The sequence below is a fragment of the Diabrotica virgifera genome, chromosome 8 (genome assembly GCF_917563875.1).
Source record: "Diabrotica virgifera virgifera chromosome 8, PGI_DIABVI_V3a".
Taxonomy (NCBI): Eukaryota; Metazoa; Arthropoda; class Insecta; order Coleoptera; family Chrysomelidae; genus Diabrotica; species Diabrotica virgifera.
Window position 1 is genome coordinate 209,680,097 of NC_065450.1, and position 20,224 is coordinate 209,700,320.

Genomic DNA, 20,224 nt, shown 5'->3' on the forward strand with positions numbered 1-20,224 from the left:
TTCAGATGGACTTACCCAAGTTTTTTTTATGTATTTTGACCCGTAGAACACGAATTTTTTGGGTAACAGTTGATCCGGATGTCGATAAGATTGTTATAGACCAAGAACTTGAGGAATCAAATAACAGCGATTTTTGGCAAAACAAAACAATATTTTGTATTTTTTGGGTCATTTTAAGCAAAAAATATTTCTACAAGTTTTTTAGTAGGATGCACAGTTTTCGAGATAAACGCGGTTGAACTTTCAAAAAATCGAAAAACTGCAATTTTTAAACCCGAATAACTTTTGATTAAAAAATAAAATAGCAATTCTGCTTAGCGCCTTTGAAAGTTCAAGTCAAATTATGTCGGTTTTGATTATTTGCATTGCTAAAAATTTATTGTGTTATTGTTAAACAAAGCTACAAACAACTAGTGCGTGAGTGATGTTTCTATGATTTCTCATTTAAAATCGAACGAGTAGGTAGAATAGGTACTAGTGCAATCAAGACTATTTCTACGTTACATGCGGTAAAACGCATGTAAAAGCACGGGAAACCCTACGTGTTTATAGCTTTGTTAAACAATAAAAAAATAAATTTTTACCAATGCAAATAATCAAAACCGATATAATTTGACTTAAACTTTCAAATGCGGTAAGCAGACTTGCTATTTTATTTTTTAATCAAAAGTTATTCGGGTTCACAAATTGCAATTTTTCGATTTTTTTAAAGTTCAACCGCGTTTATCTCGAAAACTGTGCATCCTACGAAAAAACTTGTAGAAATATTTTTTACTTAAAATGGCCCAAAAAATACAAAATATTGTTTTGTTTTGCCAAAAATCGCTGTTATTTGATTCCTCAAGTTCTTGGTCTATAACAATCTTATCGACATCCGGATCAACTGTTACCCAAAAAATTCGTGTTCTACGGGTCAAAATACATAAAAAAAACTTGAGTAAGTCCATCTGAATTAACGAGGCCGTTGTACCCCCCCTGGCGACAGGACTAATATGCGGACGACATAGTACGCATAGCAGATTTCGAGAATAAGATGCCTAAACTAATGGATATAGTTACGGGTAAAATAACTAGAAGAACTAAAAATGGAAATAAACGAGGAAAAAAGAAAATGATAAGCAAAAGATAATAATAATCCTAAAAAGCAGAGAAGATAAGGAAGATGATGAAATAAAGATACAATGTAAAAATTGAGAGATGGAAATACTTACCAGTTACGAATACCTGGGAAGTATAACTAAGTACTAATGACGGAAAAATAGACTGGAAAACAACAAATAGAGCAGAGAAAGTAAGCAAGTTATATTATGCGTTAGCCGCAATATTGGGAAGAATAACTTACTTGAAAGATGAGGATAAAAATATATTACACAATAGTGATACCGACGGTGCTATATGGAAGAGAAAACTGGACAATTCTGGAAAAACATAAGAGCACGGTAAATGTAATGGAGATTAGATACCTAAGAAGGATAGTTGGAAAGAGAAAATGGGATAGATTAAGCAAAGAGACTATTAGAGGAATGGCCAATCAAGAACCAAGAATGAATGAAATAGCAAAGATACAAATGAACTGGTATGGGCATCTAATGAGGATACAACCCAACAGAAAAATCCACGAAGCAACAAACGTCGTAAAAAGAAAAAGAGGCAGACCAAGAAAAAATTGGATACAGCAAGTAGTATAGGCGGGAAATGTTAAACAAAAATCACTTGAGGAAGTGAAAATAATGACAGGAAATAGAAAAGAATGGACGTTATGGGTGAATGGAAATTAAAATAGTTAGTTTAAGTACGACAACCTGATAGGGTAAAACAAAGGGGAGAATAAAGAACAATGTAAGACCAAAAATGCACCATTTTAAGAACTTTTGTCTACCAGTAAACAGTAAAGTATTTTGAACGGCTTTGGAGGTCATCACTTCATAAAATAAGTTTAAAGCTTTCAAATGACGATTTATGAATATTGATTTACTAATTTGTTGCTTGGAATATTATAGAAAAATCTAAGAATTCGTAATTTTCAATAATATGTTAATAACTATTGTAAAAATAAACCTACAACCTTGATATTGCACAGAAAGTTGGGTCTTATAGTATTCAAATGTGATTAAAATTTCAGAGTGATTCATCGGTTAGTTTAAATTATTCAGTTTGTTTATCCGAAACTACTTTTTTCGCAATAACATAAATCAGAAAAGAACCAACTTGAAATGATTCTACGGATAGCATAGCCATGAGAGTGAGAATTATAAAATTAAATGAATTTAAAAAAAAATAGAAAAAAACATTTTCAACATTGCAAAACTTAGTAGCAAAAACATTGCAATTTATGGTTTATAAACATTTAAGTTATCCTACGACAATTAGGAATGAAGTAAGTCACTTTTAATAATATTAATAATAATAATAAAGTAATATATACAAATATCTTGGAGTAAAGCAGGCGCGAAAAATTGACCATAAGCAAATGAAAACTGAAATAACTACTGAGTTTATACGAAGGATAAAACAGCTGCTTCGTTCGCAGCTTAACAGTAAAAATTTGTTTAAGGCACTAAACGCCTACGCTTGTTCCGCACTTAGCTATTCATTTGGTATTGTTAAGTGGACAAAAACAGATATAGAAAATCTTCAGCGAAAAGTACGAACACACCTCACAAAGGCACAAAAACACCATCCTAAAAGTGCAGTAGAAAGAACGACATTACCACGGAATCTAGAAGGAAGAGGACTTATGGATATAGGTGAGCAATTAGATAAACAAATTGCTAATTTAAGAACTTATTTTCAGATGCAAGCTGAGACATCTACTCTACATCGAGCTATTTGCGCAGTAGATGACACAACACCGATCAAACTGAGGGAACCAGAAATGCGCATAAACCACCTCACTAAAGACGAAAAAATGCGCACCTGGATGGGTAAACCTCTGCACGGGCGACATCCCAATGAGGTCAGCCAAGACTATGTCGACAATACAGCGTCGAACTATTGGTTTACATCAGGAAAAATGTTCCCTGAAACGGAGGGTTCATTACTGGCCATTCAGGATCAGGTTATACTAACCAGAAATTACCTGAAATATATCATCAAAGACCCTCAGGTTCAAAACGACAGATGCCGATATGGATGTCAAGCCCAAGAAACTATCCAACATCTTACAGGGGGCTGCCAGGCATTTGCTGCAACTGAATACAAGGAACGGCATGACGCAGTGGGAAAAATCCTTCATCAAGAGATAGCTATTAAGCTGGGACTTCTCCAAACGGACCATCTCCCGTATTATCAATACGTCCCTGAGAGTATGCTTGAGGATGGCAACTACAAGCTATACTGGGACCGCACTGTGCTCACAGACCAAACAGTGGCACATAATAGACCAGATCTCGTACTAGTTAATAAATTAACAAGACAGACAACACTAATTGATGTGGCGATACCTAACAGCAATAATCTACGTAGTAAATTTACTGAAAAGATCGCCAACTACAGAGATCTGGAAATTCAAATACGAAGGCAATGGAGAATGCAAAGTACCTAGACGATACCGATTATTATGTCTACTACTGGAGTCATTCCGAAGACCCTCCTCGAAAGCATAAAAAAGCTGGGTCTAAATGAACACTTTTATAAGACCATGCAGAAAGCTGTACTACTTGCGACGGCCAGATGCGTACGAAAATTTCTGGGAGAAACTTTAGCATACCAAGTCACTTAGGGCTGGATAACACGGAAGGAGTCCCACCAGAGCTCAATCCTTTTGATACCGTAGGTATCTGGGATGAGTCAATTTTCCCCTTAGAGGGAGTGTGAGCCGTATGGCTAAATCTGGATAAAGTAATTAGCTGCATTTGAAAGATAAATTATTCTACAATATTATTCTATTTCTAGTATTTTTAATTCAAAATAGTTGCTACAAACAAAACTTAATTTCAACTATTTGTGGCTTATTCCCAATAAAAAATAGTAAACAAAACTTAAAATGTCATATCTATTATGTTATTTATCGATTTTAAACAGGCATACAACACCATAAACCGAAGGATGCTGTACTCTATGAGGCCATGAGAATATTAGAGATGTCAGTAACGCTTATAGGCTAGTGAGAATGACACTTAGGAACAAGAAAAATATGGTAACTATGGAAGAAAGGCTTTTAAGGTAGTTCGCAGTGAATAGAGGTTTAAAACAAAGGATCTGCTATCAAATAATTTATTCAGAACAAATCGAAGAAGATCAAAGATGAGCACAAACAGAATATGATGCAAGGAACAGTACATAACGTACAGGAATGATGTGAACATACTAGCAAGAACGAAAAAAGCATAGAAAAAAGTTTCCAGAAATTTTGAGAAGAAGAACTAACAATAAACTAAACAAAAATGTAATATATAAAAATGAGAGGAGCGAAGGCTGTCTATAATTTTGAAAAATAAACGAATTTGAATACTTAGGAGTAACCATAAAAAACACGATAAAGCAAAAGAAGAAGAAAAAGAGATAGACAAAAGATTAGTGAAGGAGAGCTGAGCGGTAGGATCACTAAATTAAATACTGGAGGAAAAAATTTGTCAAGAACAGCTAAACTGAGAGTATACGTGACAGTAATCAGACATACGTTGATGTATGAAGTATCAATACTGAAGGAGAGAGCAATGGGGGAAAAGTCCAAAGTGGGGGACGTCCAAAGAAGAAATGGTTAAAAGCAGTAAAACAAGAGTTGCCCGAAATAGGAGTGAGTGATTGAAGAGAAAAAGCAAGGTACCGAAAAAAATGGAGAAAAATAATCAAGCCCTTAGAAGTCTGGGTTTTACAAGGCCTGTAACGCATAATATTTTGTTTTTTCAGTTATCCATGGTTTATTTTAGATGTTTCCGAGACCACAACCATCGAAAGTACATACATGTGATACGACAAACGGTATCACCATAAACAAAAAAAGGATCGCGAGAGGAAGAAGAAGAAGAAGAAGAAGAAGAAGAAGAAGAAGAAGAAGAAGAGTCCCAAGCCGAAGACAAATATTCTGGTTCCGAATCTTCCAAGAATCACACAATATTTTTTGTAAATCAAACGTGTTCCATGACGCAGAAGATGCTTTAATATGTAGTCACTGCAATTAATTAAAATTAATAGATATAATCATAATCAGAAAAAGCATCCGATATTGCTAATTAAAAGCCTATACAATAACAAGTATGTCAAAGTTAGAATAAATGGGGAACTAGCCAAAAGTTCTGGAGAAAGCATGTGAGTCCAATAAATTAACAATCAATAATTTAATACAAATGTAAAGAGCATTTTGCCATATGCAGGAGAAACTTGGAAATTAGAGAAAAAGTTTGTAAATAGATGTCTCAGAAGAATATTGAAAATATATTGGCCAAATCGGATAAGTAACAAGGAATTTTGGAGAAAAACTAATCAAGAGCCGATAGCCAAAACGATAAATAGACGCAAATGGCAGTTTATTGGACACTCATTAAGGAAAAATGAAGATGATATAACCAAATAGGATTACCAACCAACTGGAAAAAGAAAGCAAGGCAGACCAATGACATCTTGGGAAAGAAATATTACCAAAGAGCTAGAAGACATCAAGTTAACATGAAAAGAAGTGAAAACCCTAGTCAAAAACAGAGATGAATAGAGGGAGACTGTAGAGGTCTTGTATTTCAAATGGAACCAAGAGGAGTAAAGTAAGTAAAGTAAGGGCGTGAGGCAAGGCTGCATACTAAGCCCAATTATATTCAAAATAAATGGTAAATGGATAATGCGGAAAGGTACTGAAGACGAACGGTGGCGTCGCTATCGGTGGTAAAATTTGCAACTTAAGATATGCAGATGATACAACCATCCTCGCTAGTTCCGAGGTTGAACTGATTCACCTGCTACAACGGATTGAAGAATTAAGCTTAAGAAGGGTCTTAAAATAAACAGAGACAAAACGAGAATCATGATAATTGACAGAGCTAACAACAACAACAACAACAATCATCTAACGAAATATTGCTACTGTAGATAAATTTTTGTATCTTGGCTCTTTAATAACTAACAAGGGGGGATATACTGAAGATATAAAGCACTAGTCAGCTCTATGGCAAAATTAACAAAAATTTAGAAGGGCAATGAAATAACTATCGATACAAACATGAGATTGATAAAGAGTATAGTTTCTTATATATCTCCAGCAGATACCCCCAACAATATTGTAAGAAACCAAATTGACTACATAACCATCAGTGAGAGTTACAGAAATGCAGTAAAGTCTGTAAAAACCTATCCTGGCGCCGATGTGCCATCTGATCACAATATATTGTTAGCCGAAATAAAATTAAAACTTAAACGGATAAAACAACAACGATCCTCTAACAAACTGGATACCGATTTTATTAGACACAAGAGTCAGGGGATTTCAAACAATTTAGAAAGCAATTTTGAGAATAGCGAACAACAAGAATCCATCGAGGATCATTGGAACCAAATCAAAACGATTATAAGCAACTCAACTCCAAACTTCAAAGAGAAAAATCAAAAGAAGCAACAGTGGATGAACGATGAGATTTTTAATTTGATAGAAAAAAGACGCAAATTTAAGAATCAAAACATTGAAATGTATAAACGCAGTAACAAAGAGATAAGGACTAAAATACGAGCGGCAAAAGAAACATACTTTGAAAAAAATGTTTAGAAATTGAAGAGTTGCAGAGAAAACATGATTCATTTAATATGTATAAAAAAATAAAAGAACTCACCGGTCAGAACAAAAAACATGCAAATAATATCGTTGATAGAGACGGAAAACTGATTATCACTGATTTGGATAAAATAGACAGATGGAAAGAATACATTGAGGAACTGTTTAATGATGAAAGGCCCGAGCTTGAAATTAACGAAGTAGTTACAGGACCTGACATAACTATGGACGAAATTGAACAAGCAATAAAATTAGCAAAGACCAGAAAAGCGACGGGACCAGACGAAATACCGAATGAAATAATAAAGCTCTTCGAAAATTCAGGTAAAAGATCTCTCCTTCATCTTTTTAATAAAGTTTATCAAACTGGCTATATACCAACGGATTGGCTGCTGTCGACTTTTGTGACGATACCTAAAAAAGCAAACGCGAAAAGATGTAGTGACTACCGAACCATTAGGTATTTCTACGAATTTTGCACTCTAGGATGTACCAAAAAATAGAAGAACAGCTTGGTGATACACAGTTTGGATTCCGCAATAACCTTGGGACCAGAGAAGCACTGTTTAGTATTCAGGTTATGGTACAGAGATGCAGAGATGTCGGACATCCGGTTTATATGTGTTTCATTGACTTTGAGAAGGCCTTTGATCGGGTAAAACATACGGAAATGATTGCTATTCTTCAGAAAGTGGGTATTGATGATAAAGACCTACGCATTATCAAAAATCTTTACTGGCATCAACGTGCAAACATCAGGATTGGCTGGGACACGTCTGAATAACTTCAAATACGAAGAGGAGTAAGGCAGGGCTGCATTTTGTCCCCACTAATATTTAACATCTATTCTGAGTTTGTTTTCAATAAAGCAGTGGATAATGCTCAATGTGGTATCAAAATGAATGGCGTCAATATTAATAATTTGAGATATGCGGATGACACGGTGTTAATTGCGAGCAATTATGAAGAACTTCAACATCTGATTAATAGGATTACCACAACGTGTGATGAATATGGACTCAAGCTAAACACCGCAAAGACCAAGGTGATGGTTGTCAGTAAGACGCCAATACAACCGGAAGTAGTAACAGCTTATGGTGAACAATTAGAGAGAACTAACAGTATCACCTACCTTGGTTGTAATCTAAATGAGAACTGGGACATGAGCAAAGAAATTAGAATACGTATAGAGAAGGCCAGAGCTGCATTCTTTAAGATAAAGAAACTTTTATGTGGAAACAACATTACTTTGAATCTTAAAATTAGATTAGTGAGATGTTATGTGTTCTCTACTCTTTTGTACGGTGTCGAAGGTTGGACTTTAACAGATACTCATCTCAAGAAATTGGAAGCCTTTGAAATTTGGGTATACCGAAGAATCCTACGAATAAGTTGGGTGGATAGAGTTCGTAACGAAGTTGTTTTGCACCGGATGGGAAAAGTCACAGAAGTCGTCAGAACAGTTAAAAATCGAAAACTTGAATATTTTGGCCATATTATGCGACACCCAGAGAGATATAATATACTCCATTTATTAATACAAGGCAAGGTTAGACGGAAGAAGAGGGCCAGGTCGAAGAAGAACGTCATGGCTTAAAAACCTGAGAGAATGGTATAACAGATCATCTGCATCTCTTTTCCGAGCTGCCGTTAACAAAATTGCTATAGCCAATTTGATAGCCAAGTTATTTGATATGTATTGCTGGAGACGAATGCTGAGAATAACATGGAGGCCCAAATAACAAATGAATCAAATAAATAAATGTTTAATATGATCAAAAACCTAACCCTCACGTACAAGTTGTAGTCCATGTGACACACAACTTCTGTGAAAAACTGGGTTGATTCATTATGTACAATTATTTGCTACAAACAAACTCTATTATTATTTTCTATCTGAATCTATCTGAACCAGCGAAATATAAAGAAAAAACTAACAACACCAATATCAATAGGCTATTTTGGACACGTGTATTGATTTACCATCCAGAGAAAGGTAGAAGACAAAATAAATCAAAGTAGATGTCCCACACGATACACAGACCATGTTTTTGCTACTATTGGCGCTCGAAAGTGTGCTAGAATGGCAGAAAATAGACAGAAATGGAGGAACATTGAAAAACCCAGCTAATAGCTTCATGCTACCTCGATAACTGCATCAGGTTAACGACTAAGAAGAAGAAGAATAGATAATAAAAAATATAGAAATAACTAGAAGCATCTGGGTTAAAATAAGTATACATATTAATATCCGATACAGAGAAAACTTACTCAGTAATTATAAATATGGTTCAACTAATTCACCTTGAATTCACATTTAACAGCAAAGTCAGTGCATTATCCACACAAATATCAACCAGAAACGATTTTTAATTTTTAACTAGAATAGAAATATTAATGTTAAACAGATTTTGTTAATGACATAGGTCATTAAGATTTGGTTTATAAGGTGGCCTAAAAAAACACTGAAAAACAATAGACTAAATACTTGTTTATTGATTCGAGTGGTATACAAGGATCTTCTCCGGAGAAGAAAGTTTTTGTTTTAAATAGTGCCAATTAGGGATGGCGGTTTTTGACAAAACACCGGTTTTCGGTTATACCGGTTTTTTTTACTTACGGTTTAACCTGGCGGTTATAACCGGCCAAAAAAACCGGTTTTTGGAAAAACCGGTTTTCGGTTTTATTTTAATCCAATAGGTTACAAAGTTATAGGTCTGGATCCCGCGTATGAAAAAAAAGTTGATTAATAGCAAGCTGAAAATTTGTTAATAGCTTAAGAGTGTCTAGTCGGACAAACTTTGATATATGGGAACACTAGAACAGGGGAAGTTTTAATTGTGGAACAGAACAGACTTAAACCCTCCGAACAGAGATTAAACTCTCATGCAAAAATCAGACTGCTATTTATCACCAAATGGGCGTTTTAGTGAGTGGAACATGTAGAATATGTCAAATAACAGGAATTATGACAGGTGATAAATAGCAGTCTGATTTTTGCATGAGAGTTTATTCTCTGTTCGGAGAGTTTAAGTCTATTCTGTCGGACAAAATATATGTGCCGTTTTCGTGGTCTGACCATTCCAAATGTTTAACCTGTTAACTGCCTCTGTTCCAATGTTCCCATATATCAAAGTTTATCCGACCAGACACCCTTAAGCTATTAACAAATTTTCAGCTTGCTATTAATCAACTTTTTTTCATACGCGGAATCCAGACCTATTACATTTACAATACACTTTAGTTTGCGATACTCCATTAGACTCGATATCAATATGATCATAATTAGTACTATCGAAAGAACATGTATTACTTATAACACGTTTGTATATTTGTAGAATTTTAACTCATTTAATACTTCCTGTATGATTGTATCGTTTTGAAAAGGTAGCGAAATTTTTGGAGATTCATATTCGTAATCAGTAATTCGATATTCATAGTCAGAACATTATTTTTGGTAATCAGAAAAAGTCATTCATCCACTTTCAATGCCAAGAGTTAAGTGTGAAAAATAGATGATGTTTGCGTCTAATTCAACCAGATCACTTCTTATGTAAATATTATGATTACAAATACCTTTTCAAGGAAATATTATAATAAAACTTAATAATTGTTTCTGGCTGATTTGAGATTGCACTTTCAGTTTGCTTCTGTATTTTATAAAATAAAATTTGAATTATGGTTTTGTTTGGAATAATGACTTGAGAATAATAATTATGATTGGGATCCAAAATAATACCTAACCTAATCCTAATCACCGTAAAAACCTAATAACCGGTTTTTACTTTAAAAATAAAAAACCGGTTATAACCGGGACAAAAAAACAACCGGTAAAACCGGTTATTGCGAAGTAAAAAACCGGTTTTAGGTTTAAACCGGTAGGTTTTTCGCATCCCTAGTGCCAATAGGCCAATAAAGTGTAATAAAATATGCAATGCGAGTGGTTGAAATAAACTTAAAAATGTTGTCTTCTAAAATATTTCAAACGCTGCAGTCGAGTATTCTAAAATTGTAAAATAAATAATAATATGTTGCTCTGCACTCTGCGGTTACCACAGCCAGTTAAAAGCACAGATACAATATGGAGAATGATTAACATGGTTAGCAACCTACCAATCGTAATAACTAGTGTGACCAACTAGCCCGAAAAATCCGGGACATGGCCCGAATTACAAAGTGGTGTCCCGGCGTCCCGGACAAGGCTTCCGGGCCATCCGGATTTTCAACGTTTCGGTAAAATTCTATTTTGAAATTTTGAGTATGTTATTTTTCTAAGAATTCACATCAAATTGAATTGGTGGGACGAAAAAAAGTCGACAATTCCTATAGTATAAAATGTAATACTAATACCACATCCAAAACGCATGCATTTTATATCGTGGTATTACAGTTCTACGAGAACAGAAACTCTGGACTTTTTCCCGTTTCAGTATTTTAATTATCGTCTTCCGGATTGGAAGTCGAAATGTCAAAAACTAACACAAATGTAATTATCATTACAATCCATCCCATCAAAAAAATTTTTGTTAACATAAAAATGTTAAATAATCAACAAAATGATTATATTAAATTCTATTAAATAAATAGCCCGGTTTTCATTGAAAAGTCCCGGATTTTAGATATTTTTTTCAGCCTTGTCCCGAATTCGACTGAATTGGAGTTGGTCACACTAGTAATAACGAATACTACTCAAAGAAATAATGTGAAGCCTCGGCACAGTATATAGCTTTATACAAGAAGCATAAAAACTGTGGCCTCGATATCAAACTGAGAATATGAATACGACTACAGAAGAGATCAGAACAACATTAGATCGCTTAACACAAGAGGCCAAGAAATCACCGAAGTGCTGAAAGAGCGGTCTCTAGGAATAAAAAAAATAACAATTTAAGTAAATATACGGAACAAGTGTTACCCAACCCCCCCCCCTTTTTAACTATTAACTTTATTTATTTTTAGCACATAAGCAAAACGCTCGGACAGGTCGACTTTTAAAATAAGCATCGTATACTATATCATCAGTGTTTCGAACTTTACGCGACTCCTCTTCAGGTGATCGGCATAACTTTGATTTTTTTTTAACCCGGCACCCCTTAAAAATTTTCTGTGATCTACTTGTTTATAAACAAAATAATGTGTTGAGTTACACAAGAATATAAAAAAAACATGTTTTATTAACTTATTAGCTACTAATATATTATAAAAGTTAAAAAATAAAATTAAAAAGGTGTTATAAGCAAATTAGCAAGTACCAACCCATAATAAATGAAGTGATGTAAAATATCTAAGAAAATTAAAATTTATTGAGTATAGAGAATATACTAATAATTTAGATCAGTTATTACAATAAAAAAAAAATAAATCTGACCTGTTTATCAAAAACATAAAAAAAATTTACTGCCAGATGATGACACCCCAATTCGAATTTAGAGCTACAATTTCAGAATGACACTAAATAACCACTTCAAACACAAACAGATCTATGCTATATAATATTATTGAAAGCTACTATGACGCACAGGACGGTTAACAAATTTGAAATACCAAATATTTGATGAAAATGTGTTATGGGGTGCTGGTAGCACCCCACGTGGCAGGTGCCGGGTTAATGGGAAAGTACATCGTGTAACACCTCATTTAAAAGATTTTGAGATACTAATTACAAAAATGTATAATACTTTAAGTCTTTTTGAGAGCGTAGGCGCAAAATTTTGGTCGAATTTTTTAAATGCATTAATTTTTTTGGAATTTTGAAAAAACTAATAAGTATTTTTGAAAAATTTAAACTCAGGATGAAAGACAACATTATTACTGAGTGCTGAATGTCCCTTAGAATCAACAAAAATTTATTTTGAAAGATATATTTTAAACTATAAATCATACTCAATTTTCTCTTTTTTTTTTTCACCTCTGTAGCTTATTAAAATAAACATTAAATAAGTTCTCAGGGACTTCGGTAATACTGTAATTGCGCCTACGCTTTATTAAAAAAAGGATTAAAGTATTATAAATTTTTGTATAATGTACTTTCCCATTTAAAAAAATCAAAGTTGTCACCTGAAGAGGGATCGCGTAAAGTATGAAACGTGGATGCCATAATATGTTACGATTATTTTAAAAATCGACCTATTCGAGCGTTTTGCTTGTGTGCTAAAACTAAAAATAAATAAGTTAATAGGGGGCGGGTAACACTTATTCAAGTGCACTGTATATACTAATCTACAGTGGAGTAGCAAAAGAAAACAGGGCCAAGAGAAATGTAGGGGTACTAGTACACCACATATAAAAAAATCAGTTCAAATAGTGCCAATGCGTATCAAAAAGGATTGTAACAACAAAGATCACAATGGAGAAGGAGCTCCTGAACAACATCGAAATATAGGGCCCAGAAAGTCTAGGCCTAGATACTAATCTACAGTGGAGTAGCAAAAGGAAACAGGGCCAAGAGAAATGTAGGGGTACTAGTACACCACATATAAAAAAATCAGTTCAAATAGTGCCAATGCGTATCAAAAAGGATTGTAACAACAAAGATCACAATGGAGAAGGAGCTCCTGAACAACATCGAAATATAGGGCCCAGAAAGTCACAAGCCTCAAACAGGAAGAAAAACATTTTATGACGAATTACAAGTAGTAGACCATATCAGAGGGAAGATGATAATACTGGGGGATTTTAAATATCGAATAGGCAACCAAGTAATACTTGGAATTGAGCAAAAACATACCGAGAATGTTAAAATCGAAAATACTGGTTTGCTATTACGGGTGACAGTGCTGAATACCTCTGTGCTCTTTCAATTTGTTTGTATCTCTGGTCCTTGTAGATGAAATAGGTGTTATAGGTCTGCATCCCGCGTACCAAAAAAAAGTTGATTAATAGCAAGCTGAAAATTTGTTAACCTTTAACTACCCGCGCATCAAAGTTATAACATAATTACACGCGTGGCGTACTTTATAGGCCACAAGAAAATACACTTAAAAACAGCGGATTTGTTTACTCTTTTTTTGAAAAAATACACTTAGTTGTTTGTTATAAACCTTAGTCGGCATCAATGAATATTTGGAGTTCCTTCTCAGTAAGCCAATTGGGATTTATAACGGGAATCATGGAATACCTGGATTCCATGATAAATAAAATTACGAATAAAATATTTTTTTAAATGTGATTTTTTACAGGAGAAAAAGTATTGTTTATAAAGAAAAATATATTTTGTGTCATAATGTCGAAAAAACAATTGAAATATATACTTATATTATTACTTATATTAATATAATCGTAGCGTATATTGTCCACCACCGGAAATAACAAATAAACTGTAAATTACGATCTTCCCAGAACGCCCATTGTAACGAAACTAAAACTAAATTGTAAAGCACATTCCAGTGATAGGTTAGAGAGATAAACTTCTTCTTCTTCTTCTTTTTGTATAGACATGACTCTGTCTGTTTTTTCAATGTGCCTCTAGTAAGTTGTCGTTCCATCGTTTTCGTGGTCTTCCCACTGACCGTCTTCCTATTGGGGAGCCGTCTCTCGCTGTCCTGACTACTCTATTTGTTGTCATTCGGCTTATGTGGTCTTTTCTTCTGTTTCTTACCCAGTTATTAATGTTATCCACCTTGCATCTCCGTTGTATATCTGTACTTCGAGTCCTATGGAGTCTTACCATCGATTTTTCGAAGGGTTTTCATCTCCGCTGTTTCGAGCAATCTTTTTGTCCTCTCTGTGTCGGGTCGTGTTTCTGCCGCGTATGTCATTATTGGTCTGATGACTGTTTTGTAAATTCTGCCTTTCATTTCTTTTCCGATATTTTTATTTCTCCATATTGTGTCATTCAGGCAACCTGCGGCTCTGTTTGCTCTATTCACTTGATCTTCCACTTCTGTTTCGAGCCTTCCGTAGCTAGATAGTGTGATGCCTAGATATTTAAACTCCATCACTTGTTCTATTATCTGACCTTCAAGCTCCAATTTACATCTTATTGGATCTGCTGTTATAACCATGCATTTTGTCTTTTTTGAGGAAATTGACATGTTAAATTTTCTGGCGATTATGTTGAATTGGTGCAGCATACGTTGTAAATAACCTTCACTTTGAGAGATTAGTATTGCATCGTCCGCATAGCAAATTATGTTAAGTTGTTTTTCTCCCATTTGGTATGCTTTTTTAGTTCTTACTTTTTTTATTATTTCGTCCATGGTCAGGTTGAACAATAAAGGACTCAAGGAATCCCCCCCTCCCCCCCAGAGAGATAAACAAGGTCAATAATTAAGTTTTAAAATATATTTGTAGTAGAATTCTTATATCTGGCGTACAAAATACGCCAGCGCGTGTAGTTAAAGGTTAATAGCTTAAGGGTGTCTAGTCGGACAAACTTTGATATATTGGAACACTGAAACAGGGAAAGTTTTAATTGTGGAACAGCTTAAAAATTTGGAACGTCAAACTACGAAAACGTCAGATGTATTTTGTTCGACAGAACTTCCAATTTATTTGTTACCCTTTCATTAAACTCTCGTACAAAAATCAGACGTCTATTACTAACCAACATGAGTTCTGTCATTTGACATATTCTTCGTGTTCCACTCATTAAAATGACCCGTTGGTGATACACAGCAGTCTGATTTTCATGAGACTTAACGAAAGGGCAACAAATCAATTGGAAGTTCTCTCCGACAAAATACATCTGACGTTTTCGTAGTCTGACGTTCCAAATTTTTAACCTGTTCCACCATTAAAGCTTCCCCTGTTCCAGTGTTTCCATATATCAAAGTTTGTCCGACTAAATACCGTTAAACTATTAACAAATTTTCAGCTTGCTATTAATCAACTTTTTTTTCTTATGCGGGATCCAGACCTATTATTCAAACAGGTTTAGTGCATCCTGTGGTATTAATATCTAATGTTTCTTATACTGGAATATTAGTGAATAGTGAGAGTACCTATATCAAAGCTAACTATGGTTTGTTTTTAAACCAGGAGGAGGAAACTAGAAAGACAGATTCACGCCCAAGAAAGTCACTAGAAAAATCACCAAATACATCTTATTTGGTTGATCATATCGGCCTTCGACGGTAATCCATACATATTATATTATACTAACACGTCGAAGAGTTCTAAAAACGACTGTTTTTGTATAAAAATAGACTAAAAATCTAAAAATTAAAGGAATAACGCAGAAAACACAAAAAATCGCCTATATAAATTAACTGATGAACTGCTAATAGTGTCGAAATTTCATAAATGTCATTAGTAGACTTAGGCAAATATGCAAATTGCATATTTTGCATATTTTGCATAAAATATGCAAAAATGTCAAATTTTGCATATTTCTATAAAAGTGTGCATAAAGTGCATATAACTTGAAATTTTAGGTGTATAGATTTTATTATATATATTATTTATCAAATAAATCAAGAGCTTGGAAATCCGAATATTTAATTTTGTTTCAATATCTCTAGATACTTATTGTAGTTTTGTCCTTGAATAAGGGTTCCAAAATCTGCTAGTTTATATCTCTAGGTAAAAACTTTTATTGGGATGGTCAGTTTTAGAAATCAATTATGTTGTAAAATTGGAACCGGTAACACCTGTCTTTGTAATAATATTGTGAATTGCAATTTCAACTACCGAAAATAAACACTGCTTCAAACATGGATAAAACCTACATATAGGGATAAGGATAAAGTTTACTGCTCAATTTGTGGTAAAACTGGAAGAACTACATAATTGTGTGTTATATTATTTTATACGAGAATATTTTCTAATATGTGCTGACACAAGGCAAGTTCGCAATAAATCGATATATTTCTTATTTTCTCAGGCATTTTTTTAATTTCTTGTGATGAAAAAGTAGGATCTAAAAAATTAAAAGCATTCAATGAAGTACTGAAAACTCGCTTAACATTGTTTTCTCGTACAATAACCTTTAGTTGTGTGCTTAGATTTAGGCTCGTAGTATTTTTTCTTAGATAAACAAACAAAAACCAAGAATCTCCTGTACATATTTGGGGGACCTTTGTGCTTTCACAGTCGTATTATCTTGATATTTTCAAGATTTCTGATTTTAATTGCAATGAATAGTTATTTTCCTAACAAGTGCAGAAAGTCATTATTTTCCGCACGCGACTGCAGTTTGCCGAACGACGCGAAGCGGGAGTTCGGTAAGCAGTCGAGTGCGGAAAAGAGACCTTCTGCAAGAGTTAGGAACAATATTTTTTCTAAGAGTCTTTAAAAAATTACCAAATCTTAATCAATTAATTTAATTAATATGAAAATACATACACAAATTAATTCTTTGACAAGGTTGTCAAAACCAAACTTTCAATATAATTAGTTAACATGACGACGATCTTGGTTTCCATGACGATGATTCAAAACGACTGTTATTGTCTACCGATTTGACTTTCGAATATTATGTCAAAATAATTTTATTTCATCGAATTGTCGCGTTAATTTCATTAAAACAGGAACACAATAAGATATATTTGAAATAAATTAGTAAATAATATCTAAATATTAGTTTATTGCATGTATTATAATTACTTTAAGGCCATATTAACATATCTAAATTAACACCCGTGCAGAAAAGTAAAAACCGCGTGAGGAAAAGTAACACGCGTGTGGAAAAGTAACACGCGTGCGGAAAATTGAAACTTTCTAAACTAAAATGCGTGCGCGAAAGTAGACATTTTTGCACGCTCGTAGAAAAAATAGTTACCAGGTCCTTTCTGAAGTACCTACTTAGTTCAAGTAGGTACTAGGTGGGACACTCTTCCGTGAGTCCGTTCCAAGATTACCGTAAATTTGAAAAATGCCCCAGTAACATCGGTTGATGTAGAAAGAAGTTTTTTCATTTAAAAAATATATTGTAATATGTACCTACTCAGAAGCCATAAGTTTTTGTTAAAAAATTTTAAACAGCATTTAATCATTTAGTTTTAGCACAATTCGAAGTAATATCATTTATTTGTTAAAATACTTAAATAGTTAAATACCTAAGCTTAGTTTGCAAAATAAATAAAAAATATTAATTACTATAAATTATGAAGATATTTTAAATATGTTTGTAAATAAAACGGATAATACTTGCATAAACTAATAACATGCATAGTTTTGTATAAAATACTGCAGATTTATGCGCATATATCATATGTTTTTATTTGCATATTTGCCTAAGTCTAGTCATTAGTGTCAAATTGTATGACCGTGGAGTAAACTTGCCTAAGGTTGGACCAATTAGAAACAAGCTATACGGCGCGTTAAATTTGAATTACTCCTCTTGGTTTAAAAACAGACCATAGCAAGTGTCGACACTCAAGAGTTACGTCCTTTATACACTCGATAAAATAGACGAAAAGCTTCAGCTTAAGCATCGAAATATCAGGCTCTGATGACGTTGAAGCAGAAGTAAGAGAAGAAACAACCAGAGGAGCAACCAAAATAGCTGGCTGTCTAAATAATACAATAAGGCGTAAAAAACCATTGGCATCGAGGCTAAATTAAGAACATACAAATATGCTAGAAGATCTATAATGAAATACACCGCAGACACCAGACCAGAAACAAAAAAAAGATGGTTTGAAAAACAGAAATGTTGACAATATTGTTCTCGTCAGGGAAACAAGTGAAATCATAAAGAAGACATTTATGATATTAACGGTTAGGTGCTAAACTGGAAAAAAAAGGACATATAAGTAGAATGGAAGGAAAAAAAATGGTGAGAATTGCTCGAGATAAATTATACATAACGGAGAACTATATACCGACCCCGAAAAAGGTAAAACGACAATATATACATTGATGAAGGTAGATATTGAAAGAAGAAGAAGGAAGAGGAAGAAGAATAAGAAAATATTCAATTATAAATAGAAAATAATTGTAGATCGTCCCTTACAGAGATGATGTTAATTTTTTTTATTTATCTTACCTACGTTAAAACGTACAAAAATATTCGTTTTAACAAAATGAAATATACGTCAATTTGACAATTTCAATTGACAATATGAATTATTTAAGAGAGTTGCAATATTTTTCCGCTATTCGCGCACGATCGTTTCTCGTATCCCCACCAAGTACTTGCACACCGCGAACAAAAAAAGTTTGCCGTGCGAATACTCATTAACAAATTAGCTATTTCACACTTTTGCCAATTAACAATAAAAAATAAATTATTGTAATCATACTCATTACATTCAATATTTACGATGATCAGATTATGTTAATTTTATTTGCACCTTTTCTGTTATTTTTAAACAGCGTATCACCGAAAAATGCTACATCAAATTGAATTATATAAATATTTGACCAAATCTTCATTTATGTATTACCTCATGTGTCATACCAGTTTCTTAATTGGAAACTATATTCACCGTGAACAAACATTTACAGTCGCGACAGATTCATTGTCAATTATGATTTTCTTACTACATAAATACTTGTCCATTGACTTACTTGATATATTCAATATATTTTTCTGCATTAAGTTTATTCATTAATTTTCATTTATTTATTATGCATTACAATTCCTAGGGAGTGTAGCTAACGCCATGCAGTGGCGTAGCTGACAGGCCCGCAGGGCTCGCAATGCGGGGGGGGCCGACGTTAAGAGGGACCCCTTAAAGCCTTCAAGCTTCATACTTCTACTTTCTTTAAATTGGGTACTATTACTATAACTGTTACTATTTCCGGGTACAATTTAGCATTTATTGGACATGGTAATTTTTTGTCGGTGGTTCTTTTACTAGCTAAATATGATCCTGTTTTAGCTAAATTAATCGATAAAAACAATAACTTAAAATAAAACAAATTACTTGAGCCCCCAAATACAAAACGATGTTATAAATTTTTTAGCTCAAGAAACTGAAAAAAATTGATTAATTTAATTAAGAAATCTGTTTTTATTCACTAATTTTTGATATCACTCAAGATGTTTCAAAACACGATCAGCTTAGTTTTATTTTCCGGTATGTAAAAATAATTTACCTTCCAAATAATTTCAAAGCAGAAGTTATTGAAAGTTTTTTAGGATTTATTCGCCTATTAGAAAGTGCAGAAACTAAATTAAATTTTAAAATTTATACAATCAAAGCACCTTTCCGTACACAACTGCAGAGAAAACGAGTATGATGGGGCAAGCGTTATAAGTGGTGTATATTCAGGCGTACAAAGGCGCGTAACTCACATTGAAAAAACAGCTTCCAATGTTTCTTTGCGCGTCCCATAATCTGAAACTAGTGCTGAATGATACTTTGCTAGTGTACAGGAGTTGGTTTTTTTTAGGATATAGGTAATTAAAAGATTATGTTTTTTTAGTGTAAGTATTAAAAGATGGGATGTACTATGTAAGGGAAAGTGGGGGAATGGTGCGCGGCGGGTAATCGTGCGCTGCATTGTATTTCAAATTCCGTGGAAGATTTTACGAACTCAACCAGTCCTACACCTTTCAACCGATCTCATGAAAAGTTTACGCCATTATCTTCAGTCGACAATTGTACGTGGACTAAGTCAGATCCGATTGTTGAAAAT

The 20,224-nt window shown here is 33.7% G+C and overlaps 1 protein-coding gene across 3 annotated transcripts in view; it reads right to left on the bottom strand.

Moving 5' to 3' along the window:
* Positions 1–20,224, bottom strand: part of LOC114328994 (probable cytochrome P450 4aa1) — a 150,435-nt gene that overhangs the window by 70,835 nt on the left and 59,376 nt on the right. The window contains exon 1 of one of the 3 annotated variants that reach the window (XM_028277999.2): positions 8,969–9,103. The exons of the other annotated variants lie outside the window; for them this stretch is intronic. The gene's annotated coding sequence lies outside the window, so the exon portion shown is untranslated. Of the gene's footprint in view, positions 1–8,968; positions 9,104–20,224 lie in introns of those variants that run through there. 3 annotated transcript variants of the gene reach the window in all.